The sequence below is a fragment of the Hyperolius riggenbachi genome, chromosome 2 (assembly GCF_040937935.1).
Source record: "Hyperolius riggenbachi isolate aHypRig1 chromosome 2, aHypRig1.pri, whole genome shotgun sequence".
Taxonomy (NCBI): Eukaryota; Metazoa; Chordata; class Amphibia; order Anura; family Hyperoliidae; genus Hyperolius; species Hyperolius riggenbachi.
This window is the reverse complement of record NC_090647.1, coordinates 78,903,460-78,930,591: the sequence shown is the minus strand read 5'-3', so window position 1 is coordinate 78,930,591 and position 27,132 is coordinate 78,903,460. Positions and strand designations below refer to the sequence as shown.

Here is a 27,132-nt window from a genome sequence, read left to right as displayed (position 1 = left end):
ACTTCTCAGGAACATCACCTCTCCTCTGGAACACTTTCCCACAGCCAGTTCATCATGCTCCGAGCATGGAAACCTTCAAATGTACTCTCAAAAACACCCCACCTGTTCAGGCAAGCCTATAGATTGCTATAAGTAGCATTGGGGGCTCACTGTCTCTTCCAATAACGCTTGTGTCTCTTTCCCTAATGTCTCCACCCCACTAGCCTCTAGATTGTAAGCTCACAAGGGCAGGGACCTCCTCCTAGTGTTTCTTATTCTGCTTATGAACGTATACCAGTATTAGTGATGTCTCAAGCCACACATCAACTATGCATGTATTTGTACTTCTGCTGGATGTACTGATTGGACAGAGTTTTGAACTCTGATGTAACGCTGCTCCCCACCATTTGTTTTTTATTATGCACAGTGCTACGGAAGATGCTAAGATAAATAAAATAATAATAATAGTTGTGTGTATTATGAAGTTGCACTACAAATGCAATAGTGTGTAAGGTGTGTTAACCTTTATGGGCCTGATTCACAAAGCTTTTCAGTTAAATTATCTCACTTTACCTATTTACTCACAATTTATCTCCCCTTAAATGACTTAACTCATGATTCAGCTCTCCTTAACTGACTTAAATCATTGTTTAGCTCTCCTTATCTAACTTAACTCATGGTTTAGCGCTCCTTAACTGACTTAATTCATTGTATAACTCTCCTTAACTGATTTAAATCATGGTTAAAGAGAACCTGTACTGAGTAAAAATATTTAAAATAAACACATGAGGTAACTTCAAATGAACATTACATAGTTACCTTGCCATCAGTTCCTCTCAGAAGCTCATCATTTTCTTTTGACAAAAATCCCTTCCAGTTCTGACAACATTTTGTCAGATCTGAAATATATCAGTTGCTGTCAGTAAAATATCAGTTGCTGTCAGTTATAGCTAAGAGGAAAACTGATGTACCAGGTAATGTCCATGTTTCCCTATGGCTCAAGTGGGCGATGTTACAGTTTAACTGTGTGCTGACCAGAAAGCTGCTATGGGTAATGGCCATTTTCAACATGGAGGACGAAAAATTCCCCTGATCACAGTGAACAAACCGGACGCGGGACAGGAGAAAGACACTGAGGAGTAGACTACATGGAAGGTAAGTATGACTTGTGTATGCTTATTTTGACTTTTAATTTTCAGTTCAGGTTTTCTTTAAGCTCTCCTTATCTATTTATCTCATGAATTATCTCTCCTTATTTGTTTATCTCCTGCATTAGCAATCCTTACAGCTGAGGTGAAAAATAAGTAACCTTTGTGAATCAACCCCTATGTGTTCAGCACACACCACATGTTAGTAAACACAGCCTTATCTATCCTAACTCATGATTTAATTTTCCTTAACTGATTTAATTCATCAGTCATACGTTCCCATTGAATCACCATTTTCAAACACCTTGCCTACATTAAATAAAATTATTAAATCATAATACATTTCCACATAGTGTAGGGGCCTTTGAGTGACTCTGACTGAACCGAGTAAAATTAATTAAAATCAATGCATGATGTACCTGCTAATGAATATTACCTCACCGCCAGTTCCTCTCAGAGGCTGGTTGGTATCTTACCAGCTTGGCAGTTAAACTGACGTTCAGGTAATGGTTTTGAAAACAAAGAAAACCCTGAAAATTCCCCATGAGCAGATTAAGTAGACCATTTGCAATGCAATGCAATGCAATGCACTCACATCACTTCTAAAATCAATCGTTTGAACTTACATAAAGCTTTTAGTTTGTCTTCATGAGATCCAGCCAAGAGGTGGCGCAAAACCGCTCACTAGGGAAAACAAGCTTAGGGGGCGTGTAGCAGACTAGACATACCACTGGCTTGGTCTTTAGGTCCATGAAGTACACTGGATGAGGAGACTGAACAACTTATACTCTAGAAGACAGAGCTCTAACATCTAGGGTTGTAGCTAGGAATCATGGGACTCTATAGCAAAAGTTTGATTGGGGCCTACCCAAAAAGAAAGAATAAGGTTCCCTTGAGCCCCCTCCATTTTAGGTAGCCAGAAGTGCTCACCAATATTAAATATCCCTCCAATATTGGTAGTCAGAGGTATTATATAGCCTCACCCCCCCCCCCCCCCCAGTGCATAGGTAGCAAGAATTATCCCTCCCAGCATAGGTAGCCAGAAGTGCTCCCCAGCATATATAGTCAGAAGTAGCCCCCAGTATAGGTAGCCAGATGTCACATCCCCACAGTATAGGTGGCCAACAGTAGTCTTCCCCCCCCCCCCAGTATAAGTAGCCAAATGTGACCCTCAGTATAGGTAGCCTGAGGGGCTAGGTGGCCAGAGGGGCTCCCCAGTACAAGTAGCCAGAAGTAGCCCCCCTCCTCCAGTTTAAGGAGATGGAGGACCTCTGAGTATAGGTTAGCCAGATGTGACCTCTCATGCCGAGTGGCATGAGTGGAGCTTATGGGTGAGAAGTAATTCTCCTCTCCAGCTCCATCTCTCATCATGTTTCCGAGGGCTTGCGATGATAGATCCTCTATGGAGCCAGGAGAGGTGAGTTGCTTCCCTCCTATGCACCACGTGCGCTACCCTGTACCTCTGAGGGCTTGCTTCAAGTCTCCATAAGGTCCTCCACAGGCCCCTTTATCCCTGTGGCAACTCACTCCGGGCCCGCCTTGGATACAGGCCCCATAGGAGCGACTATGGCTGCTATGGTGATCCCTACTTACTGCTCTATTGTTTTCCAGTGCAAGGATTTTCACTGTGGACACAGATAGACTTTAATTGTGTCGACCCATACCAGTCTTCTCATAAAGTCAGGTCAAGTCGGCTTCCTCACAGGAAAATACCTTGAACATGCAAAAGATATTACGATTAAATTTAGATATAATTACCTGGAACTTCACATACTTCAGCAGACAAAAAATAAAAAAAATATGTGAAGCCAGTTGCATTTGAAATGTAATACGTTTCCAACACTTAGACTAGCTTGTGATGTTCGTATTGTTAAGGCATTGTAGTGCCGCTCTTCAAACACATTCCACAGCTATTTGGAAAAATGTAGAAGTCTGGCTTTGTGTGGAGGGCTGTTAAAGTATTTAATATAAGGGCGTTCATTTTTAGATAGAAAAAAAAAAACCCAAAAACCTGTGACTTTGATGATGGGACCTAGAGCTGAACTGTTAAATGCTCTGTAACCACCAAACCATCCCGTCTTGGTAAGCAGAGGGACGCTCTCGCTAGTCACACAAATTCGTTTTGACTGGAAAACACAGACTGCTGTCTCGGTGAAGCATTCTGTGCATTGATCAGAAATAAGACACCTTGTGTGGAAAACCATACAAAAGAACGCTTATGCCGGTGAACCTCGGGTCATCTAAACTTATCCAGGTTTAAAGAAAATAGAACAGAGGGTGCTAATTCCCATCAGCATCACTGAATAAGTCTGTTCACCTTAAAAGATAACTGCAGGCACAGTGAAAATTGTACCCCCAGACCCCTCCCCAGCACTGTACATATAATAATCACAGGATTAAGACCACCAAAACTGGCTTTTCAAGGAGACCCACTGTGTGAGAAAGGTGTAAAGCTCCCCATACATCCGACGATGTATGGGAAGATCGACCAAGAGACAGATCTCTCACTGATCGAATCTGATCAGAGAGAGATCTGTTGGGTGCCATAAACCACAGGCCACATCAATTTCAGCATGAAATCTTTCAGGGATGGGCCCAGTGATGCCGCCTCATCTCTCCCGGTGCCCCGTGCATGAATACCTGTTGGTGTCCACCGATGTCTCCACCCACTTAGTCCGTATAGTCCACAGCAACAGAAGGACAAAAACTTGACAAATTACAGTTGAATTCAATGCAGGTGCATTACACACCATATCCCAATGCACAAAAAGACAGGGTTTGCAAAGGATGGGCTTTAGCAGCAGGAGACCAATAAGAGTGCCTTTGGTATCAGAGATATATAAGAAAAGACGTCTGTTGTCGGCCCTTGCCACCCCGCTCGGTCGGTCTCTAATTGGTTTGAGGAACATCAGCCCGAGTTTAACCTGCTTCCTTGGCCAGCTCAGTCTCCTGGCCTCAATCCTATTAAGCATTTGTGGGACAAAGTCAAAAGATCCCTTCAAAGCTCCATCCATTCTGACCCAACTTAGAGCTGCCATTATGTTAGCATGGGCCGACATTTCTCAGCAACGATATCAGCATCTTTTTGAGTCCATGTCAAGCAGAATATCGGCTGTGATCAGAGGTAAAGGTGGACCAACTCGTTATTAGAAGGTGTCTCTAAATAATCTGCTGCATTCTAGCATTCTACTGTATGTCACTACAGTGCCTCTTTAGTGTAAAAAAAATATACATATATGTTCCTTTCTGCAAATCAGTTCCTTCATGTAACAATTATTTTGACCAAAATAAGGAACAAATGTGCTGTGCTTCTCCGTGGCTTGTAATCCTGAGCGTGTGTTTATCAGTGATAATGGTGCATGGAGATTTGTGCCAGCTTTTTAAGTTAATTAGAAGGGTATTTTTCCCCAATTATGAACAGGTGCATCTCATTAGCTGGAGGAAGCCTTGGAATTGCAGCTTCTCCCTGGGAGGTATGGAAATGAAAGACTTTCAAAGTTAAAAGGGCACAAAGACTTTCCAAAAATGTCTTAATGTTTGTCTTTGTGCTTTTAGTAAATAAAATGCAGCATTGATTAAAAGAAAAAATTTAATCTATATGAAGGTACAGGAGAAGTTGCACTTTGCCTTAAGGGGCTCATGGGGACAAAAAAATGCAAACATTCAAGAAGAATACTGCCAAAGGTTAATGTCATTGCCAGACATGTGGATTATACTTACAAATGCTCATTTATGTATTATTTACAAGGTTCTCCGCACCTGACAATCATCACCAGGCTCACGTTCCATTGCCCCTTATGCCATGTTACATTGGGGTGAATATACTAAGTTTCACCCTAGCAAACCCTTTAAAGGAAACCAGAGACGCATGTAACAAAGATCTTTACTTACTCTGGGCTTCCTCCAGCCCCATAAGCATGGTTGAGTCCCTCGCCGTCCTCCCGTGGTCTGCCGTTCAGCTGCAATCAGCCACAGTAACTGGCTCAGTCGTGTCAGTCTGGGTCTTCTGCACATGCACAGACCTCTTGAGCATGCGCAGAAGACCCCGACTGACGTGACAGAGGCACTCCGGAAAATGGTAAGGGACGCAGCAGTGCTCATGGGGCTGGAGGAAGCCCCAGGTAAGTAAAAATGTTTGTTACATGCCGTCTCTGGTACACTTTAAACATGGATGCAGTTGGACCCTGCCATGGGAAAAATGTTAAGCGGAGGCAAGAAGCCACTGCTTCACGCCAGCTGTAAGGGTTGGGCCCCTGAGCTCTGCTATTGAATAGCTTAAAGTGGATCCGAGATGAAAAACTAACTATAACAAGTAACTTGTCTATATATCTTGTCTAAAGTTTAGATAGTTTACACTGCAAATCTGGCTGCATACAGCTTCAACAGTTTATAATGATTTATTCCTGTGATACAATGAGAGCGGCCATGTTCTGTTTGTCATCATTACATAGGTAATCTGCAACTACATCTCCACCCCTCAGACTGTGAAAAATTCACTACCCCTCCCCTCTGCCTCTAAAATATCTGGCTAGTAACCTCCTCCTCCTCCTGCCCAGACTGAGCTCCCATAAGCCCTTGCTAAATGGGTCTTAGTGCCTTGGCGTTTTGGAGAAGCTGTGGGTGGGGCTTGTTGAGTTTATAGGGAATTAGAGTATTAAAACAAACAAAAAAAAAGACTTTGGCTTGAGGAATGCTCTATAAACTATATGTAGGAAACACAATTATGCAATAAATAAAAGTTCATCTCGGATCCACTTTAATGCCCAATATCAGCAGTCAATGTCAAGTGTTCGGTTACACAAGCCAATCAAGAGACAATGAGGAGATCGCCAGCGCATACCACTAAGGCTGCATCTGAAATGACCACCAGCTTATGTGTGCAGCACCTAAATAGACTTTCTGCACACTTCACATTCAATTCAGATGCAAATTATATGCAAATCTGCTACTACTTATCATGCAAACAGGAAACTCAGGAGGAGGGGCTTGGAGCAGCTAACCTGATAGTTACATACTTACAGAGTTAAGAAACAGTGGGGGAAAGGCTGCGCATCCCTAAACACATGCTGCAATTGAATGGTTAATCGCACAGGCATACACCGCCTCTGCTAGACTGAAAAATGCATGCTCTGCATCCAAAACAAGTGCTAACATTTATTACGCTAGGAGGAACTTTAGCTTCCAATATGGTTTGCATGCAATGTATAATGTACTAGACACTTGCGCCACGGTGAGGCAAACCTCCGGGCAAGTGACCTAACCTAAATTTAAAACCTTGGGAGCAGCTCAGCAAAAAAGAAAAAGTGTAAATTATATTTTGTTGAACAGCGTGGAGAACGCCAACGCATACCACTAAGGCTGCATCTGAAATGACCACCAGCTCATGTGTGCAGCACCTAAATAGACTTTCTGCACTTTCTGCTGGGAGCAGCTAACCTGATAGTTACATACTTACAGAGTTAAGAAACAGTGGGATAAGGCTGCGCATCCCTAAACACATGCTGCAATTGAATGGTTAATCGCACAGGCATACACCGCCTCAATCAAGTGACAATGCCCATATATAACAGTTGGTAACAAAGATAAATATTGGTAAGGAGTAGTTGTTAGGTTTTGGAGTTATTTTAAGAGCAGCCAATGTATTTAGAAGCTTATAACAAGTGTGTCAAGCCAATTTATTTTAGCACATTTTTTTTTATTTCTTATTTGTTAGTACTGCTGTAATGTGTATTTATGGCCACTTTTCACTAGGTGGCAGTGTGAGGCAATAACAGAGAACTTCTACTTTCAGTTTCTATATTTTTTGCTAGTAGAGAGAGAGAGAGAGATGAAAGCATTCCAAGAATTTACAGCACATCGGGTTCTGCTTGCTGAGGTCAAAAACAGTGCGCTTATCTCAAACGAGATAACTGTTGAAGTTTCTAATGGGTAAAAGTTAGGGCTAGGAGGTTAAAGTTGGGTATGAATATTGTTGGGGTAAAATTATAGTTGGACTTCAGGTCTCCTTTATACTACATGTCATTCCGATTTCGATTTTTGATGCAATAGAAAAAAGTCCTACATGCTGCATTGTTTCTGTGTTTCTCTTCTTGTGCTGCTAGCATCCAGTGAAAATCGCAAATTGGAAAAGCAAATCGGAATTGCAATTTGCAGTGTAAAAGAAGCCTCAGGGTTAAGATTAGCTATTAGGAAGGAAAGGGGATCATAAAGTGATAGCTGAGCGATGTTAAGATCACATTTGAGGGGCTATGGAGGGCATATCTGGTTGTGTAGAGCTGACCTTAAGGGATTTCTCATACCCATGTAATTGAAATTATGCTTTCACACTTACCATTATATTGGATTTGCCAATTTAGTTGAAAAGAATATTTTAGACCCTGAACAAGCATATACAGATCAGGTCCTCTCAATTGCTGGATTAGCCATATGCTTGTTCCAAGGTTTTGACTCAGATCTATGTATGCCAGAAGATCAACAGAACTTCCAGGCAACTGGCATTGTTCACAAGCAGGGCCGGATTGACCATACGGCACTGTAGGCATGTGCCTACAGGCGCCAGAGGGTGGAAAGGTGGCTCACTCCTCTCCCATAGTGTCTCCCACCCTCCTTCCCTATGCAGAGGTCCAAGCAGAGAGTAAATTAGAGGTGACTCACCCAGCTCTCAGCATTCCAGTAATGAGTTCTCCCTACAGTTTGGGGCCCCTCTAGCTGCTTAATACTGAGGGTACCTAATACTAGGGGACACCTGTAGCTACCTATGATGGGCAGGGGAGGGAAGTAAGGGAGAAGTGGCAGCCAGCACACTTGCAGTGTGGTTTGGTGGGGATTTGGAGGTTCATGGAGGGCAAAGTCTAGGTATCCAGAACATTCGTGCCTATAGGCTCCTGTGATGTAAATCCAGGCCTGTTTACAAGGAAATAAGTATGGCAGCCTCCATATCACTCTCACCTCTGGGTTCCCTTTAAATATCGAATGTGCCGCAGATATTCCTGGAAAATGGCTCGTATTAATATTACTTGTTAAGAAAATCAGGCTGTATCCACCTGCTCGCAGGCGTGGAGGGAGATCAAGCCTCCCGCTACAGGTTGCCTGAGGACACGCTTATATCTACTTTGGTGAACTGTTTTTGTTTTTATTAATGGCGATAGTTGCATTCCTTTATAACATACATCATGTTGCTAGAATTATAGAAGGAATGTAGATCTAATTGGGGGCAAGTTTAACTTGCAGTTCAAAGATAGACAAGCACAGACTTGCACAAGTTATTGGTACAAATGTTTCTTTTAATATATTATTGCAAACTCTGCTCAAAAATCATGGCAGATACCATGAAAATATGCAAGGAAAAGGAGAACTTACACCGAAAGTGGAAAAAAAAGCTTCTAACCAGAAATATAAACACATTAAGACATGCCACACCCACACGGTGTGCTTTCTCAAATTGGACTTATAAATTTCATTTCTGAAGGTTCTAATGAAATTGGAACTCTGAGACATAATGGAATCTCCTCTGCATACAGCAGGGGTGTCACACTCAAATACAAAGTGTGCTGAAATTTAACAATGGGTTAAAGTAACGGGCCAGCCTCAATGTATAGTGGCCACCTACCTTTCTTATAAAGTTCCCTGGTGTCTGATGGCATCCCTCCCTCCCCATACAGATCCCTGGTGTCTAGTGGTTCTCCCTCTCACACTTCATATAGTCCCCTTGTGTCCAGCGGTCCCCGTCCTATCCCTAAACAGTTCCCTAGTGTCTAGTTGCCCTCCCTCTCTTCCCTTATACAGTCCCCTGGTGTCTATTTACCCCCTCCCCTTTAAAGTGCCTGGTGTCTAGTGCTTTTCCTTCCCCTCCCCATATGGCTTCCCTGATGATTTAGGGCATCACCTTTTTCCCTGGTGGTCTAGAGTGGGCCAAACATAATGCAAAATGGGGAAACTACCTGGGCAAATTGTATGGCTCTGTGGGCAAGATTTGTCCCACAGGCAAGAGTCTGACATGTATAGCATAGAGCAGGCTTTCTCAACCAGGGTTCCTTGAGTACTGTGCAGGGGTTCCTTGGCAGTTGGCATTTCCCCCAACGTGGGAGAAGTATTTTAATAGGAGGTACTGTAAAAAGAAGCACTAAATTGGGGGTCAGAATAATAATGAACACATTAATAAAAAGCACCAGGATAAGAGACTGTATAATGAGTGGCAGTGTAATAGGGGGCAGTGAAATAAACAGCCTCACCTACTTTTAAAGACCATGGGCCATATGCAATTACATTTTTCACCCGAGTTTTCTCCTCGGAGATCCTTTTTCATCTTCTATTTAAAATAACTTTACAGCACTTTTCAACTAAAAAAGTACCAATAAGCAAATGAAAAAGTACTATCGAAATTATTTTGAGTATTTTCTTGCTTTCTGGTGGCTTAAAAGGCATTATATCAACAAGTTTAAAAATATCACCTAGGAGAAAACTCAGGAGAAAAAGTTAATTGCATATGGGCCCATGCCTCCTGCAAGATCACGGGTAACCCGTGATCACGAGCTGTTGTTCCTGATCACAAGGTCGGATTCCAAATTCGTGATGGCCTCTCGATCACGGATTCAGTCCTGATTGCACTCGTGAACCTACCGTATATACTCGCCTATAAGTCGAGAAATTTAGGACTGACTCAAAGTATAAAAGTGGGGGGGTCGCCTTATACTCGAGTCGGTCCTAAATTTCACAACTTATAGCCTGGCATTGTGGGGGAGCCTCTTTCTCTCCCCTTACCCTGTGCTAATGCAGCAAGCTTTCCACAAAGCCCCCCCCCCCCCTCCCATCACCACGCAAAGGGTGTCCGCTTCTCCCTCTCTCTCCCCCCTGTGTCTGTCATCTAATGCACAGCACCAGCTCTTAAGCGGAAGCCATAACTCACTGATAACACAGCGCGACATCCTCCCTTATCCCTCTGCTCACGCTGGTCTGTTTACAATGCCACAGCTACGGCTCCGATGTCATGTGACTTCACGTGTCACGTGACATCGGAGCCGTAGCTCTGGTATTGTAAACAGACCAGCGTGAGCAGAGGGATAAGGGAGGATGTCGCGCTGTGTAATCAGTGAGTTACTGCTTCCGCTTATGCGCTGGGGCTGCGCATTAGATGACAGACACAGGGGGGAGAGAGAGGGAGAAGCGGACACCCTTTGCGTGGTGATGGGAGGGAGGGGGGATATGCGGAAAGCTGCTGGGGAGAGGGTGAGTGAGAGGGGGGGCCCTTTCCATGGTGGTGGCAGAGAGGGAGGGAGGGAGAGAGGGGGCATTTCAGCAAGCTGCGTGCTGTAGCTCTGCGAGAAGGAGAGACAGATGCTGGCTGCTGCAGCTCCTACAATCCAGTGTAAAATGGGAAACACAGCTAGGGGCCACAGGGGCCACACCGCCAGGGGGAAATGGGCCACATAGCTACAGGGGCCACACAGCCAGGGGGACACGGGCCACAAAGCTAGAGGGGTCTCACAGCCTGGCAGACACAGGGGCCACACAGAGGGGTCACAGTGACCACACTGAAATATCCTGGTGACATCCTGGTCCCCAAGTGCAGTCTTTAACTTTCCTGGGTAGACTTATACTTGATTAAATACAAAATTCCAGCTTAGGAGGGTCAAATATTGGGGTCGACTTATACACGAGGTCGACTTGTATCCGAGTATATACGGTAGTCCAAATCCAGCTCAGGATGACGGATTTAGCCATTATCACGGCCGTGCGGCCGTGATAAAAAAAACACTAAAACCTGCCGACTTTAACGGTTAATAGCAAAGCCCTCTTGCATGATATAAACACCAAATTTTCAGGATATGTTAGGTAGAACAGTGGGAACAAAAGGGGAAAAAAATCAAAAAAGACCTTATAGTTTTTAAGGAAATTGATTGTAAAGTTTCAAAGTAAAATAGTATACATTTAAATGCGGTAAATTACAGTTAATGTATTTATCGCATTTACATGTATACTTTTTCCTTTCAAACTTCCTTTGAAACTTTAAAATCGATTTAAGGTCTTTTTGAAAAAAAAAATGTTCCCCTTGTTCCCACTCTTCTACTTAACATATCCTGTAAATTTGGTGTTTATATCATGTGAGGGGCTTTGGTATTAACCGTTAAAGTTGGCGGGTTTTTAATCACAAATACTTTTTTAATTTAAAACTTTAAAAATCGATTTTCTCAAAAACTATAAGGTGTTTTTGAAAAAAGTTGTAGCCACTGATCACCTTTATAATCCATGCAATTGTGGTGATTGTAGCATGTATGGGGGCTTTGCTATTAACGTTAAAATCCATAATCACGGATTGTACATGCAATCACGCCTAAAATCCGAGTCGAGTTCGCAGCTCTTATTCAAATCCGGTTCACGATCACGGCGTATCTGGATTTCGATTCTGCCGTGGCCGGATTTACTCGAATTCGTGATTGAGGTATCCGAACATCACTGTCCCACAGACACCAACGGACTCCAAAAATGGAAGTGAACATTTACAGCAGATCACATATCAAACTCCCAGTGACCGTCTTCATTGCCAATCCAACATAGTGCAAACCAAGCCTTACTGTCACTTCATCTACAAGGCTTTGGTGGCAACCTTTTTTGACATCTTAATCCTGCTGTGATTTCTACTGTAAGCTTCAGTATGGGAAGCAGTCAGAGATAACACTTTTATCCCCATATGTATAATGCCTGTGTCAGCGCTGCGAGTCTCACCAGCTCTGCAGCCGCCAGGAGAGTAGCGGCGTCTTCCGGGTCCAGGCAGGATAACGTCAGCTGCGCTCCGGCTGGGCTTCCCATTAGTGGAGTAAAAGAGGGCGGACGCACACGCTGTCAGTGTCGCTCCTCTTATTCACTCAGGAAGCGTGTCAGCTGACACGCAGGGATCCACCTCTCCACCCTGATTTGCGGAGCGTGCAGGGGCGTGCCTAATTGGTCACTCAGGGCTTCTTAAGGCTTTCCCTGCCAGTATCATGTTGTCTGTTCTAGCTAACACTTCGCAGTGAAGGCTTTGGACCTTAGTCAGATCCGTGTGTGCTTGAACCGGCAGGACCCCGGGGATTCACACTTAACTCAGGAAAAAACATATTATTGTGATTGTATTTATTGACCTCGGCCTTGTCTCTTACTACACTCTTGCCTAATGATTCTGTACAGTGGCGGCGCCAGGGGGGTGCTTGAGCACCCCCTAGAATTGTCCAAGCACCCCCAAAGCACCCCCTGGAGTGAACTGACTTCAGGCGTCTAAAAGACGCCAAGTCAGTTCACACACCGGCAGCACGGAGCAGCAGGCAGGGCTACGGTAAGATGGCCGCCCGGAGCCCTGTTCTGCAGACTTCGGGCGGCCATTTTCCCGTAGCCCTGCTCTCTGCATGCAGGCAGGAAGTCTCGTCGTGACGTCGGGAAGGAAGAGGATCGTGGGCGCGCGGGCGCTGCGCGCCACAATGAGGTCGGGACTCGGGACGGGAGGTCGGGAAAGAAGGTCTTCTGGCTGTAGGTGAGTAAATGGGTTTTTCTTTTCTTTTTCAGGTGATGCGGATTGTGCATATTGGGGTCATATCTGCTACGGATTGTGCATATTGGGGTCATATCTGCCACGGATTGTGCATATTGGGGTCATATCTGCCACGGATTGTGCATATTGGGGTCATATCTGCCACGGATTGTGCATATTGGGGTCATATCTGCCACGGATTGTGCATATTGGGGTCATATCTGCTACGGATTGTGCATATTGGGGTCATATCTGCTACGGATTGTGCATATTGGGGCGATATCTGCTACCGATTGTGCATGTTGGGGTCATTTCTGCTACCGATTGTGCATATTGGGGTCATTTCTGCTACCGATTGTGCATATTGGGGTCATTTCTGCTACCGATTGTGCATATTGGGGTCATTTCTGCTACCGATTGTGCATATTGGGGTCATATCTGCTACCGATTGTGCATATTGGGGTCATATCTGCTACCGATTGTGCATATTGGGGTCATATCTGCTACCGATTGTGCATATTGGGGTCATATCTGCTACCGATTGTGCATATTGGGGTCATATCTGCTACCGATTGTGCATATTGGGGTCATATCTGCTACCGATTGTGCATATTGGGGTCATATCTGCTACCGATTGTGCATATTGGGGCCATATCTGCCACCGATTGTGCATATTGGGACCATATCTGCCACCGATTGTGCATATTGGGACCATATCTGCCACCGATTGTGCATATTGGGACCATATCTGCCACCGATTGTGCATATTGGGACCATATCTGCCACCGATTGTGCATATTGGGACCATATCTGCCACCGATTGTGCATATTGGGACCATATCTGCCACCGATTGTGCATATTGGGACCATATCTGCCACCGATTGTGCATATTGGGACCATATCTGCCACCGATTGTGCATATTGGGACCATATCTGCCACCGATTGTGCATATTGGGACCATATCTGCCACCGATTGTGCATATTGGGACCATATCTGCCACCGATTGTGCATATTGGGACCATATCTGCCACCGATTGTGCATATTGGGACCATATCTGCTACCGATTGTGCATATTGGGACCATATCTGCTACCGATTGTGCATATTGGGACCATATCTGCTACCGATTGTGCATATTGGGGCCATATCTGATAACGATTGTGCATATTGGGGCCATATCTGATAACGATTGTGCATATTGGGGTCATATCTGCTAACGATTGTGCATATTGGGGTCATATCTGCTACCGATTGTGCATATTGGGGCTATATCTGATAACGATTGTGCATATTGGGGCCATATCTGATAACGATTGTGCATATTGGGGCCATATCTGATAACGATTGTGCATATTGGGGCCATATCTGATAACGATTGTGCATATTGGGGTCATTGGACGTGTTTTTTGTTAAAATCTGCTCACATTACGTGTATTTTCTTGAGAAAACCTGCACAATTATGTGAATTTTCTGGGAAAAGGGTCACCAAAACTTGGGCCCTCTGTCTTTGCGTTGCACTTTTAAAGGGAACCCGAGGTGAGAATAATATTGAGGCTGCCATATTTATCTCCCTTTAAGCAATACCAGTTGCCTGGCTGCCGTGCTGGTCCTCTGCCTCTTATTCTTTCAACCATAGACCCTGAACAAGCATGCAGCAGGTCAGGGGTTTCTGACAATATTGTCAGAACTGACAAGATTAGCTGCATGGCTTGTTTCTGGTGTAATTCAGTTCACTACTACAGCCAAATAGATCAGCAGGGCTGCCAGGCAACTAGTATTGTTTAAAAGGAAATAAATATGGCAGCCACCATATCACTCTCACCCTGGGTTCACTTTAAATTACAGTTAGCCCCGCCCTCATCCGGTCATGACCACGCCCATTTTTTCGCCGCGGCGCGCTTCGCGCGCCGCAGGTTGTGGCCACACCCATTTTTGGCGCGGCGCGCTTCGCGCGCCGCAGGTCGTCAGCTCCCCCGGAAATTGGTCCAGCACCTGCATAGCACCCCCTAAAAAAATTTCCTGGAGCCGCCACTGATTCTGTACCTTTGCCTATCTGATCTGTTGCTGACCTCTGCCTGAATAAACACTCTGATTTTACCTTACGATTTTGTACCTTATCTGTCAGATCTGTTAACGACCCTGTCTGCTGACCATTCTCTCAGCTGTATCAGTGACAGTACTGCCTTCTGCTGTCACTGACTGTTAGATATTTCCCCTGTCAGGGAACGTCTATTTTCTGTCTGTCTGCTTGTGCCCTCATACACTAGCAGAATTGTTACAGCCTGTCTAAGCTGAGGAGAAGCAAAATGGTTACCTCTATACTCCATAGACAGGAGATTGCGGCACAGAAAAGCTAGATGAGATGACTCTATGTACTACTGAAACAATTGTATTAACGTAGCAATCTCCATATTAACTTAAAAAAAATATCTAATAAGAAATGACTAGATGAGCTCTCTTATCATGTTGTTTTTAGTGTGAACTGTCAGATTTAGGAGAAATGTGATATGAAAAAAAGAAAATAATATTTCTGCCGGCTTCCCAAGTGGCAACCGGTCTGCCATTTTCTTTTTTTTTTAACCCAACTTAGTGTTAATTTTCCCTTTCTACTGCCACAGCTTACTGTCCCTCCCACAGCAAACATCACCTAGACAACAGGCTTACATCAATTTGTAAACTTTTCAAAGAGAAGGTGGATTTAATTACCTTCTGGTCATAGTGTCCTTATCTTATCCGAAGTGGGATGCTTTCTGTTATTTGCTTGCTGAGATAATCTTGTTACCATAGCTAAAAAAACAGACCTTCCCACAATCCTACTGGTGCTGCATGGTCCCTGCATCTTTGCAAAAGCACCTAGACCAGGTAAAAAGCGAAAAAATTGGGGGACATATACTGCAGGGATCGATTTTTGGGGCACTATTTTTTGGCAATTTTTTATTTTTGTATTTTACAACCCCCTTTAAGGTATGCAGAATATGGCAGAGATGGACTGTAGCGAGGACACATTTAGTTCACGTCTGCTTTAATGTAGGCTGATGACACCGTGTGACCTAGCGCAGGTTTGCAAGTGATAGAGGTCACATGACTGGCACCATTTTATCTCTACTTCTTTGAGCTGCTTTGAGTTGATAATTGGATAAACATGAATGTCACCCAACCGCTGGTGATAACACCCGGTTATTTTACTCTGAAAAACATAAGTAGAAAAAAAACAAAACACCATCTATCAGAAATGTTATGAGTTTTGACAAACGCTGTCCTAAGCGGTGCTGCAGAAAACAGTTTATATAACAGAGATTATAACAGACACAATAAAGAGCGAGACAAATTGTTGACCCCTCTGACCTCTTCTCCGGTGTCAGAAGCTGAAAGGAAAAAGGGAAAAAAAAATTGATTCTCTTGTTTTTTTTTCTGTTGCAGAGTGCCAACATTTCTGCTTCCAAATTGTATCCATTTATCCAACATCCAAACATATTTCCAATGTGAAATCATCCAATTTCCATATTCTCTTCCAGTTCTAAATTCATATAAAAACTTGTAATGCAAACAATGGGACAATATTTCGTTTGGCTTGGCTGCCCTCATGCTGAAAGGGCTAAAAGGCTTAACTAATTGTTTTCTGTTAATTTGGCCATTCTCTCATCAGTTTCCAAACCCAGAAACACTTGCAGAGCTGACGACAAGCCAGGATGCAGAGGGACAAACTACTAAAAGTGGTCTAAAACGCAGCAGTTCCTCTTTGCTCTAAAAGATTATTTACAGCATAAAATCTACTATCACAAACAATATATATATATATATATATATATATATATATATATATATATATATATATATATATATATATATATACATATATACTTTTTTTTTTAGCAGAACAGCAATCAAATAGTTAAACCCAGCACTTTCTTCTTCAGTGGAATGCTCCTTGCTTCAGTGGAAAGCTTCTGGCGTCCAAATAGGTGATAACATTATTTTTGTTAACATTCCCTTGTCAAATACATTTAGTAAATGTGAGCTAACTGCCGAAACTGAGCTTTACTGAGCTAAGAAGCAGAAAGAGCTGAGAAGTGATCGCTCAATAGATTTTAATATATAAATACAGCAGCTATGCATTAAAATGCAATGGCAGCTTTCAGAGCAGATAAACTGTACTTTGAGAATTTGTAATTTGTAGACAGACAATATTACTTGTGCACAAAAGCAAGTATGATAACTGTATAGGTGATAAAAAGTATGAAAACACATTTTTAATGAATGTTATGCCAGAGTTTTATCCCATTTTAACGTAAGAAGGGGCGTACTTTGTCCTAAAAATAACAAGCAGTCTCTTAAAGTAGCTATGTTGTAAAAAAAAAGGATATATTTAAAGCAGAACACAGTTAGCAAATGCTTTTTGTAAAGGACCAATGCATTCATTTAGTAGCTTAGTTTATACAAAAGAGCCACTAATATCGACAGACACATACAAAGTACATATACAGCTAATATATATATATATGTATATATATATATATATATATACTGTATATATTTATTTATAGACATAACTTATGTTCACTCCCTCCTTCAGCTTACAGGATCCAGTTGATATTCAGGGGTTTAGAGGACTTACATTTTGTGTATTAAAGCAACTCTACCTGCACTTCATGCAGCCTTCACACAGCCAGTAATAGCTCTGCCAGTCATTCTTGCACTTGTATCTTTCCTGTTTTTAGGCGTAGACAAACTAGGCAGTTGCTTAGGGCACTATCTGTGGGAGGGGACACCAAAGAACCATACCAAGATCATTCCTCGTTGAGTGGTAAAAAATCTCCCTCAACCATACTTTTGCCATCTCCCTCAATGTTAGTCTTGGACAGCTGTGCTTGCTGCAACTGCTGCGATATATAGACTATTGGACACAGGTCTTTTTCCTCTCTTTGTGAACTGTGCTAGTCACCAGTGAAACATGCACATCCTCTACTGTCTTTATTCGTAAAAAGCTGTCCCTGATCCACATGACCATGTGACTAAGAAAATGACCTTATCACTACAGCTTGCTGTCAGTAACATGTTGCATATGATAGGTGGTCCAGTCAGAGTGAGCAAGGGAGGTACATCTCCTTAATAGGTCACTGGGTGAGTATAGAGGCTGCTGAGTTTGCATTACTACCAATGGTTGTGAGAGATTCTCCCATCTCTGTTACCTTGAACCCAATCCGCCTCCTATACCTCTGCCTCCTTTTCAACCATTATTCCCCAAGGGACATTCCCTTTCCACTGTCAACTATACCCTCACCTGAGTCTCCTTAGTAAAGTTCTGCACAAGCAAAACAGTGCCATATTTACTCAAACCTTTCCTGCCTAGGCAATTGCAGCCACACAGGTCAGAAGCAGCTAACAGTTCTGCAGGCTTGGGCTGACAAACTGATTACATGTTTATTTTACATATGCTGAAGCAACAAAGAGCTGTAATGGTCTACTCTACATGATGAAATATTTGCACTACAATTGCTCTGTAGAGTTTATCTACTACACCTATACAAAATTTCCAGAGATCCAGAATGAGTGTGCCATTTGAGCTGAAATGTGATGTCTTTACAAGAAGCCAATGATAGAAGAATATTCCCTAATTAAAGGCTGTAATAAATGTAGACTGACCTAAACTGGTACCCCTACACTACAAGGTCCTTCTAGAAATGCTACTTCAGAATCATCCCTGTTAAAGCAGTATTGTCACCATAAAAATCAAATTTTAACAGCAACTGGTCTGAGTGTATTAAGTGATAAAGATGCTAATCCTGCATTCAAAACTTGCAAAACTTTTTCTGCTGTTATGGTTTGGAGTTATCGCATACTTTAGGAGCACTGGCCCTTTAGTAGTCAGTGCCAAACAGTGGAATGCTGGGGGTTCTTTTTATCTATAATATATTCCTCCTCTTCCATTTATTTCCCTGTCTAGCTTCTTATCTGAAACACGATCTCCTGCTCCCTTGTGTTTACAAGCAAGGCTGAGGTGACTCGTCGATTGGAGGAGAAAAGAAGTGCAGTTCCTAGTATACACCTCAGTGGGAGTGTCTGAAGACTCTGGGAGGAGGGCAGCGAATGAATACACAATGAGCAAGAGAAGGGAGGTAGGGAAACAAGTGTCAGGGAGGATATGATGTCAGCATATGCTTGGCAAAATGGCCACTGTCTAGAATAGGATTTTCTGCTTTTCCTTTATAAAATTCCCAGGAATCATTATGTGGATAGCACAATACATCTGTTATGTAAGTAGAAGTAGTATTTATCTACGGTACTTATATATCTGTTTTTTATTTCTAGGTTAGCATTGGTGTCGCTTGTTCTTTAAGAAGGGCCTGCTTACCTTGCAGCAAGGTCTTAAGGCTCATACACACATCAGACCATAGTCTTTGGAAAATGAAAGATCACAGACCAATTTTACCCCCTTCCATGTAATATGAGAGCCATACCTTCACTGTCTATTCTATGGAGCTGCACTCCCCATCAGACAGAAATCTTTGCAAGATGCTGCACACAAAGATGCTGTAGACATGCAACAGATCAGTATCTGCATAAGATCTGTTCCTGCCAAAGATCCGTTCCTGCAAAATGCATTCATAGTCTATGAGATCTGCAGATCATCATACACACCTTGTTTAACAGACATTCATCTGCAGATCAGATCCACCAGGATGGATTTTCAGATCTGCAGATGATGGTCTGATCTGCAGATGAACGTCTGTTAAACAAGGTGTGTATGATGATCTGCAGATCTCATAGACTATGAATGCAATTTGCAGGAACGGATCTTTGGCAGGAACAGATCTTTTGCAGATACTGATCTTTTGTGTCTGTACAGCATCTGTGTGTGCAGCATCTTGCAACGATTTTTTTCTGATGGGGAGTCCAGCTCCATAGAATAGACTGTGTAGAGTATGGCTCTCATACTACATGAAGGGGGGTAAGATAGGTCTGTGATCTTTCATTTTCAAAAGACTTTGGTCTGATGTGTGTATGTGGCTTTAGATTCATTCTCTAGCAAATCACCAATTGGGATAACTTTCAGAACCCAGCCAAGATAACAATAACAATAATATTTATATAGCGCTTTTCTCCCTGGGGACTCAAAGCGCTGTGACCCTGCATTATGCAGTCTCAAAGGCTAGGGAAAAGAGGTGAGTTTTTAGCCTTTTTTTAAAGCTGTCCAGAGAGGGAGCCTCTCGTACTGATTGTGGAAGTGAGTTCCATAGAGTAGGGGCTGCGTAGGAAAAGGCCCGAGCACCAAATGTTAAGTGAATCCTGGGAATAATCAGCTTCATCTTGTTGGCAGAGTGGAGGGTGCGTGGAGGGGCATAAAGTTCCAATAGATCCGCTATGTATTTGGGTCCCATGTGGTGTAGAGCCTTGAATGTCAGCAGGCAGATCTTAAAATGGATTCTCCATTTTACCAGTGAAGAGTTTGCAGTACTGGGGTGATGTGTGAGCTGCGGGGGGCATTGGCTAGGAGTCTGGCTGCAGCATTCTGCACTAGCTGTAAGATGTTACGTGTTCCCCTGGCCTTCAGAAGACTTACGGCAATTTGCAGTCGTAAAACTCCTCTCCAGTCAAAAATGTCACTGTACTGTTGGCACCCACCCTCAGCCACCAGTCTTGCAACATAAAAATAAGAGAGTAAAAAAAATCACTTAAATACTGTAACTTAGCCGTAAACTAGCAGTGGTCATATTACAACTGTTGCACTGTGTAGTCTTTGTTCCTGGGGTTTAGAAATGAGTAATGTCTTTTGGGTGGGGAGGTATGACTGAGTTGCAGCTTACTATCCCACCCAGAGCCGGGCTGAGGCAGAGGCAAGAGAGGCTCCAGCCTCAGGGCGCAGTGTAGGAGGGGGCGCACAACTCACTCAGCTATCGTTCCCCAACAGTGTTTGAAGAAGAGAGAAATAAGAATAGGGAATACATGGCAGTGACAAGCCAGATAACTAGAAATTAAGGTGTTGGGGGCCCTGGGGCACCTCTTAGTCTAATAGCAATCAGTGTGTGACAGCTGGGGTGGGAGGAATGGAGGGGCGCACTTTGGTGTCTCAGCCTTGGGTGCTGGAGGACCTTGTCCCAACTCTGATCCCACCCAATCAGGATGTAGGAGGAGGCATGGCTTAGTAGTCACTTAACTTCCTTAACATGGGGTTCAGTGGAAGGGGTGGCGGACTTGTGGGGAAGCCTTGCTTGCCTTGAAGCAATCTGGGATTTTGTTAGAATAGAAAAGCTTTCCAGTCAAACCAGCAGATGGAGCTATAAACAAATGTCACAATTCACTTTATGATATTTAAGAGTTTTAGTGCTCATCCAGTTCTGGATCCCGGATATATATATATATATATATATATATATATATATATATATATATATATATATATATATATATATAGAGTCCCCTGAAAACTTCACTTCAGGATCAGGGACATATATTGCATTGTTGTCCTTGCAGCGAACGCCTCTGTTGCCATCCCACTGAGCATTGATTGGTGAATGCCGATCAAAGTGCCTGTGGTCATTCATAAAATAAAAATAAAACACACACTTCCACACAGGCTAAAGTGTGGAGTAATTTAGTGAACAAAAATTCAAAATACATTTAAAATATATATAAAAAATAAATCCCCCATTAGTTATTAATCCCTTCTACTTCTCCCTCCCCCAAAAGTTACCAAAATAAAACACTTGTTTGTTAAAAAAAAATACAGTATTTAAAAAATACATAAATAGTTACTGTAGAAAAGTATTTCCTTTTTTTTTTTTTTTTTTTTTTAAAGTAGATCCAAGATACACTTTTACACATTTCATAATTGTGCCCCTTACATATATTTTATAGTGCGATCCTCAAACCAAATACTTTATTTATGCCCTAATTCCCTATAAACTAAACAAGCCGCATCCACAGCTCCTCCAGTGCCTAGGCATTCTGAGTCTCATGTAGCAAGTGCTCATGGGAGCTCAGTATATGGAGAAGGAGGATTTTCCCAAAGGAGGAGGCATAACCAGGCAGAGATTTAAGCGGCAAGGGGGCGGAGAGGGGAGGAGAGAGGAGTAGAGTGTCCACAGGCTGAGGGGTGATATATGTGAGGGAGCAGGCTGGTGTTGTACTTTATTTTCTGGTTGAACTCAATGGACGTATGTCTTTTTTCAACCCAAATAACTATGTAACTATGAGTAATGATTACAAGCAGGCTATGGCTGCTTTCATTTGATCACAGGAAGAAATAATCATATACTGTTGATGCTGTTTGTAGCTAGATTTACTGTGTAAACCATCTAAACTTTAGATAAGATATATAACTAGTTACTTGCTATAGTTAGTTTTTCATTTCGGATCTGCTTTGATATGTATGTCATGAGGGTATATTACTGTTATTTTTTCAAATAAGGGCTTGTAATTATTGCTATAGTATAAAGAAACACAAAACGGAAAAAATACACCTGTATTTCCAATTATAATATTATCATCATACATCTGCTAGGTGTGAACCAATAAGAGTGTTATTGGATTCACCTGTGTTGGGGGTGGGTTTTAGATTTTATATTCACTGTGTCTTTTCAACATGAACTTGTGCTATGATTAAGGACCTGCGAGTCCGAAATATGTCAGCTCCTTGACTGTATGGCTTTTTACCTGCATAAATAAATTGGGACTCGATTGAACACAGGAGTTTGTGCGGAACTTTTTCCTTCCTTGTTGTACATTTGGGTCAAGTCGCCTGGTTCCAGCACCACCCTGGTGTCCGAGGTGCAGCGGAATTCACCTACCAGCTATGCATCTGCTAGGGACATAATTTAAATGTTGTAATTGCTGGAACGAATGGACAAATAAAGTGTGTGGGTTTTATCTACAGTAGCACTTTTTTGAACATTTTTAAACTACAATAGCTGAAAAATGAGAAACAATGACTTTTTTCATTTTCTTTCTTATTTTCTCCAAAAAGGCATAGGAAATAAAATAATAAGTAATACCCAAAGATAGCCTAGTTTGTTCAGCAAAAAAGTTATTGGCAAACGACTGGGAGGAGTGTGATATGTGAAAATTGCTGTGGTTTTCAAGGGGAAATAACCTGTGGTAGGAAAATGCTTAAACTAATCAATAGTTAACAAAAGTGAAAAAAACAAACAAACAACCCCCCCCCCCCAAAAAAAAAAATCGGGGTGTAAACAACTCCTGCAATGAATCTGTCCCTTCAAGGCCCGTTTCCACTTGAGCGGACTCCGTGCCGAACATGCAGAGTTTCCCCGCAGGCAAGTCCCACGGGGAAACTCTGCCATAGGGAACCGCCGGCCGAGTTGCTTGCATTAGCGGTTCGGCCGGCATCTCCATCCGAATTGCTGCAGGAGGCTGCGAATCCTATAGCCGTGCATGGTACGGCTGATGGGATTCGTCTGCGTCCCCGCAGACCCAGAGGTGCCGCCGTGCGTGTCGCAGATGCGTGCGGCTGAAGTGGAAACGGGCCCTATGTGTTTCTGCGGCTCTTTATAGTTTGGTTTGGCATTCCTAAACTTTCTGCAGTCTTGATTTCAATATGATATATTCAATTACAACAGGCAGTGTGGCAGTCTATTGATGGCTTGTCTGAAGTCTTTGTATTTTCAGCGAGGGATAAAATACCACACAGAACATATCAGGGGAAACTATATTCCAAACTGTTGCTGTAACTCTCCGATTTAACAGATTTAGATCAGCTGGATTATTAAATCAGTGACTATTCCAAATGTTATTTTGATTATGATTGCATCCAATAAGTAAATAACCTCAGGGGTCACCAGTAATGTAAACTTGATGGTTGAGTTCACCCTATCACTCACACTATAATTACAAGCATATACCATAAGGTCCTCTGCTGCTCCCACTGTTGCTATCGACATAGTAAAACACTGTGATGAATACGTATTTGGAAAAGCAATCAGAATGCTCTCTAAAGTGAAAATAAGTATAATTGAAATCAGACACAAAATTAAGAAAACTTCCTTTTTCTCTTCCGTTCTTTGTTGTATTAGTATGTAGTGAGGGTTTACCAAACATAAGTGAACAAGTGCATAACTTTGTATGGTACTTCAAAAAAATCTATAAATAGGCATCGAAAATCCTGCTTCTGTATATACAGTCCATGGCAAGATGGGATAGCATGGAAAAAATAACAAAACCGGATAATGAGCAGATGTACAGTATTTGTTATGTGTAAAGGTGGCCATACATCTAGCGATTTTGCAGCTGATAGACCATCCAATTCTATAATTTCATCAAATCAGATGATAGTAGTAAAAATGTAGGTAGAAAAAAAGCAAAATCTTGTAAAAGTAATACCTTTTAATGGCTAACTGATAAAGTTAAATAATGCAAGCTTTCTGGGATCTAGTCCCCTTCTTCAGGCATATTTCCAGATGTTAGCTGCTGTAGTGAAACACTGATGCAGGTAAATAGCAAACACGTATATGGCAGTTGTGCTGGTTGCTGTTAGATGTCAGATGATCAGCAGGCTGGAGCCAGTGAGCTCATGCAAGCAAACATGAAATCTATCAGGTTTCTGAAGATCATGAAGCCAAGTCAGTCATGTTACATAAGGAGTCATGAATCCCGTTCCAGAATGTAACCCTTCTGTTAATGTCTTGAACATTTTTATAAATTTGTACTCAGAAATCATTCTTGCTTGTTCATTTTTGAAGTTACCCTTAAAGGAGAACTGTAGTGAGAGGTATATGGAGGGTGCCATATTGCTTTCCTTTTAAGCAATACAAGTTGCCTGGTTGTCCTGCTGATCCTCTGCCTCTAATACTTTAAGCCCTAGGCCCTGAACAGGCATGCAGCATATCAGAGGTTTCTGACATTTTTGTCAGATCTGACAGGATTAGCTGCATGCTTGTTTCTGGTGTGATTCACTCTACTGCAGGCAGAAAGCTTAGCAGGGCTGCCTGGCAACTGGTATTGCTTAAAAGGAAATCAATATGGCAGCCTCCATATACCTCTCACTACAGTTCTCCTTTAAGAACAAGTACTTTTAGATCTTGCATGCTGTGTCCTGGTTCACAGAAGTGTTGGCCCACTGGTGTGTCCATTTTAACCTCATTAATTTTAAAGCGGTGATGGTTCTTGTGCGCTTCATTCTTGTGCACAGTTTTTGCCCTGTTTCTCCTATTTAGATTCCTCCTGAGGGGCATTTCATGCAGCGTATCATTTATACAACATTGGATGACTCGCAGGAAAATTGGTCTGATATTTGATGATATTTCTGTGAGTTTGGTATTTGTATTTGGCTTGTGCACAAGATATAAGGGCAGGTCTCACACCTTGCATTATTGCAGGGTAATGTGCCTGGAGTTTCTGGTGTAGATAATGCACTTCTGATAATCATTTGTCTCAAATTGGGAGGTTTATCTTTATGCGCACGAAACTTTATGCGCACAAACTATTACGCGCACATTAGCACGCGAAGAGGCAGTTTGCACGTGATAAGCAGCTTTTCACTGGCGTGCTAACAGTTAGCACGCTTTTGTGAATCAAGCCCCTTGAGTGTTGAGGTTGTAGCATGCCTGTATTTGCTTGTCCAGTATCTCCAATTTGATTATTTTCCTGAAGTAGTCAATATACTCTTCTAATTTCTTGTTCCGCTCTGATTTTGGTGTCCAGGTACTGCTCTTTTTGGTTTTGTTATTTGCAGGTTCGGTGTTTTCAAATCAGATGAAAATCGGTGCTGAAACAAGCAAGCCTGATATATAATTAGACTGTTTTCAGGCCGAAATCCGGCAAATGTATTGATCGAGTAAGCTGGAAAATCTTGGTCTACGTTGTTAATTGGGTGCAGGTTGGCAATGGCGTGTGATATCACGACGGTCAACGATTACGACGCTCTACCGGCCCCTGTCCCCCCATATGTAAATGTCCATCCCCTTCTGGTGCCCAAGCATTGCAAACCTCATCTGTTCAGCTGCCGCGACTCCTGATCTCCTCTGTTGTTTCCTCCGAGTGCCGCCAGGCGTATGAGAACCTGTCACCTGAATGGTGGTGGAAGACACAGAAGACAGGTAAGTAGATCCAGAACGGAAAGGGAAAACAGCCAAGTGAGAATGGACTCTGTCTGTTCTCATAGACTTGCATGGATCCCAGGAGCACCCACAGTATCTGTTGTCTCCAGAAAAATCGTGCCCGTCAGAAAATGTGCTCTGCCCCCCCTCCAGCTCCCGATCTGGTCTGTTTTAAGTGGAAAGTATGAATGGGTCTGTTTACACATCCGCTTGTGCCCCACTGAATCAGAGTGTTTGAACCTAGCCTTAATTTGAGCAATATATTCAACTTCACAAAATTCCTAATTTTAGACAGTCTATGTATCCATCATAGGTCTAAATTAAGAAATGTAGTGAATTTAAAATTAGTAGAATGATTTCACCATCTATTCTGGTATTCTTCCAGTTTGTATTAATAGCTTGTAATATCATGGAAAGTACACGTTAATCGTAGCTAATAGTAGCAGCCAACCAATCAAGGCCTATAGACTAAAGCACTTTATATATTGTAGAATAAAATATATTAACTCACAAAATGCCTCATATCTTACTTTGTACTCCCACTTCTGAGCCTCGTCCTAACTCTGCATCTGCCCACCCATACTGGCTGCTTTATATAGTGTCAAATATCTGTTGATAGTAAGTGAATGCAGTAAAAGTTATTTTAAATCAACATTGCACAATCCCTTAATTGCTCAATCTCTATATTTTTATTTCAGGCATGTTTATATGGTTCTTCCTGCCAAAAACACAAGTATGCTTACTTATTATGAGCCATGCTATGCAATCCCAGACACATTAGAATTGTTTGGATCTGGTACAGTTTAGAATGGAGATGTAAACAATGGGAACAGACAGGTGTCATTAAATGTATTATTTGCTTCAATTTAGGTTCCATACAGACCTGCAACAAAACTCCGACCAAAACATCCATCTTTAATTTAAAAAAAGACCCTGCAAGGACCACAAATGGTAACAAGAACTCCAAAGAAATGATGGCAGGGGCCAACAACTCACCAAAGTTACTGGAAAGAAGATCCCATGTGGTGAAAATGTTCAGCCCGTAGTTGTGTGCTGTTGTCCCTCCGTCCAGGGAATGGACAAGAAGGTCCAACTGTGTGCCTGCACCAATAGACAATACACAATATGGTGCAGAGATGGACATTATACCATTACCTTATGTTCCTTCTATGTTTGCATAGTGGTAGTGTATGATCACTGGACAATCAAGATGTGCAAATGTGCATACAGATATGTTAGTGCTTTCTGTAAAAATAATCACAAGGGAAAACGTGTCAGTGGTGGACACATCACATATATGTCCACCACTGAGCCCTGAAGCCCCATATATGGTCACAGAAGAAACCAGGCAAAACAATTGTCAGACCTCCAGCAGGTGTGTGTCCTTGTGACTGAAAACGTGTGGTGAAAAACTGTAAAGCTAAAGCTCCATTAAAATGTCTTGTTAAATGCA

The 27,132-nt window shown here is 42.5% G+C and overlaps 2 long non-coding RNA genes across 2 annotated transcripts in view; one reads left to right on the top strand and one right to left on the bottom strand.

Moving 5' to 3' along the window:
• LOC137543934 (uncharacterized) overlaps nucleotides 1–1,609 on the bottom strand; it is a 17,306-nt gene extending 15,697 nt beyond the window's left edge. Inside the window, exon 1 of the long non-coding RNA XR_011025666.1 lies at nucleotides 1,547–1,609. This is a non-coding gene — a long non-coding RNA (uncharacterized lncRNA). The remainder of the gene's footprint in view (nucleotides 1–1,546) is intronic.
• LOC137543938 (uncharacterized) lies at nucleotides 999–27,132 on the top strand. The gene is made up of 2 exons (XR_011025668.1): nucleotides 999–1,134; nucleotides 26,550–27,132. It is a non-coding gene; the product is annotated as an uncharacterized lncRNA (long non-coding RNA).